Below are 2,956 nucleotides of genomic sequence, written 5' to 3' on the forward strand. Positions count from 1 at the left end.
AAATTAAGATTTGCAACTTCTATGTGTGCTGCACAATTCCGGGTGCATGAAACAAGTCATGCTCTAATCTGCTTCCTTTTATATCAGGATATATACTATATCATTCCAAGATGGCCGACAAAGTTTCAGGGTATACTCTAAATATGGCAGCCAAGCGAATCCGCAGTATATTCTTCTCTATGTAGAGTAGTATAGTGGCCCACTTTTACGGTAATTGTGGTGTCCTGATATAAAAGGAAGTAGATTAGAGCATGACTTGTTTCATGCACCCGGAATTCGAGCCAAGAGTTTGACGAGCTTCTATACGGTAAGTGTCCTGCCCCGGCATGTCTGACACATTGGATTCAATATTAGAGAAACTGATGTCTTTAGTCTCTTATTCACAGTTAGAAATATACGTTATGATACATTTTCATTGCAGCATTTGGGATAGATATAATTGTTTGACTAAAGGGATTCAAGCCTCTATTTAATGGTTTCCGTATTCCTTAAATGATAATGTCACACATCTCACGATGTGATAAACTTAATTTGACTGGTGAAATGTCGGGCACATGCTTAGAAACTATTCACCTTTAGTTTGTCTGATAATTAAGGAATAGAACCAATCAGACAACAGAAGATATCTTGATACAGTGAGAGACCCCAAAACGTGTAAATTTCGGTCAGATATTGAGGGCACGCTTCAGTCACATAACTACAAATTTATGAAATGTTCATCTTTATATAGTTCAGAGTCCAGTAACCGCCTGACTTTGTTCCTGTAACTCCATCACACTGCAATACGTAAAATGCAAAGTGACAATTTGGCACTACCGATCGGATTGCCAGGTAAGAATTTTATCTACCAGAAAATTTTAAAAAAAACATTTTTAGTATTCTGATTAATAATGCTTCCACTCTTATTTGTAATAGGGAAGGCTAATATTGAAGAAGATGATGGTCATTTGAATGCAGGCAGCATATCAACAAACAAGCTGTCCATTTGACTTTTTCATAATTGGTGAGATTCCGTTCAAGAGAGGATTGGTAGTTTCATCATGTTCGAGAAAATATTTTTAATTGTTTCTTTCTCTCTTAGATATTTCTTCTATTCTCAGCCAAACATATTTGATTTAACAACATTAAATCTTGCGTCATCCGAAATCAACAGGCGACCACATAGATGGATTTTCTTAAGCTTCATTAATGTGTTTATGTCCCTACCTATGCAAGAATTTAACAGCTTCCAATTTCTTGATAGAACCCTACAACTATTACAATATGGGAGAAGAATACAGTTCTCTTCCTCTGGGTGTTATGCGATTGAAAGCAGGAGACGACTTTTCCACGGTCTCAATATAATATAATTTGGTAATGTTTTTTTATCAAGAGGTTACAGACGTGTAAACAGTTAACATTAAACCATGTGGATCATGTGATATACGCACAATTACAGAGGAGTCAGTTAAAATTTCTGCTGTACATGTAGTCATTGAGAAGCTAGTCACTACCGTGTGCAAATTTAGGGGCAAATTTAGCATTGCTGTATTAGATAATGTGTTGCAAATGAATAATAACTTTTATGAATTTATAGTTTTTAAAATAAAGGTTTTTTTTTTTATTCAGATAAACTGAAAACATTTAGCCCTGAAGGTGATAATCTATCAAACTTTCACCGAAACGCCGCGTCAACAGTTTTCCTGTGTACTTTTAAAGTTGTCGTTTTTAAACTTGTACTTCTTAACTCCTTTTTTTATAAAAAAAAGAATGAAGTGCATACCAATGTTTAAGGAAATTATTGTTTGAGATAAGTTGGTGAGCTTATGGATTTGAATTTTGAGAACTTTAAAACAACTTGTCTTTAAATCAACAACAGTTTTTAATAAAAATAAATAAAGTTTATTATATGTTTGAATTTTGAGTTTCTTTGTAACACATTACAGCAATTTGCAAACTAATAAGTTTCTTTTAAGTAATACTTGTGGTTATTATTGCAACATACCTCTGCAATATCCCTTGTACAAAGTACCTATAGCACATGATCCTGACTTTAGGTTTGTTTACTGTATTTACTCATATATCCACCTTGTTTATTTTCTAGTCCTTTGGAAAGGAATCTCTTTTTTTTGTGCTTCATAGACATGTCCCTTTTCTAAGTATCAGGGTACCTCCCTCACATTTTGCAAACCTTTCCTTATTTGCACGAGGCAGTGAAAATCTGTGAACACCATTTACACGAAGGGGCAGATTTACTCAGACTGTGCAACAAGGCAAAGCCATGCACAGTATTGCTGATCTGCGAAGATTGACCAGGCTTTGCATGAAAAAATAATGCTTCCTTGAATCAGGTGCAAAATCGGAGAAATATTGTCAATTCAATTTTCAATTGAATTAATCTTCATTCGATTATGCATCATAATCATAGAAGATAAACATAAATACCACATAAAATCCTTAAAAACGATAATATATACTGTCCACCATATTTCATTCAGATCGGACAGTCTACAAGCATTAGGTATGGTATGAAAACAGCTAACTAACCAGTCATACACATCTCTATACACTAGGCACACATTATTGTATTCCACTATAAGGCTCCTTTTAGATAGTTGTGACCGCCAACATCACCACATGATCAGCTAATAACTGTATATATAAAAAGGCAGGTCAAGATTGGAAAAATTCCCTTGCTTTCAAACGTGGCAATAAATACCTCTTGAGCAAAAAATCATAACATTTACAGAATAAAACCAAGTGTATTAAGGTTTGAGGTGAGTGATCGTCCCAAGGACAGGCTAAAAGTGCATGGGGATCAAACTGACCCGGACGAAAATAGATCAGTCTCTCATCGACCCAAACTGAAATCCAAAGTAGCAGTGGGGCCAGTTTTTTTTGATCCCCCACACAGACCCAATTCCTCATGAGTAAAAAAGTAAGCACTATTTGGTCCCAGGCCCAATAGTTTTCTACA

General features: G+C 35.1%; 1 long non-coding RNA gene across 1 annotated transcript; it reads left to right on the forward strand.

Annotated features, from left to right (window-relative positions):
- Nucleotides 1-264: 264 nt before the first annotated feature.
- On the forward strand, nt 265-1,785 carry LOC146859741 (uncharacterized). The gene is made up of 4 exons (XR_014979050.1): nt 265-307; nt 731-831; nt 916-1,003; nt 1,609-1,785. It is a non-coding gene; the product is annotated as an uncharacterized LOC146859741 (long non-coding RNA).
- Nucleotides 1,786-2,956: the final 1,171 nt, after the last annotated feature.

Source organism: Triturus cristatus, chromosome 3_1 (assembly GCF_964204655.1).
Source record: "Triturus cristatus chromosome 3_1, aTriCri1.1, whole genome shotgun sequence".
NCBI classification, from domain to species: Eukaryota; Metazoa; Chordata; class Amphibia; order Caudata; family Salamandridae; genus Triturus; species Triturus cristatus.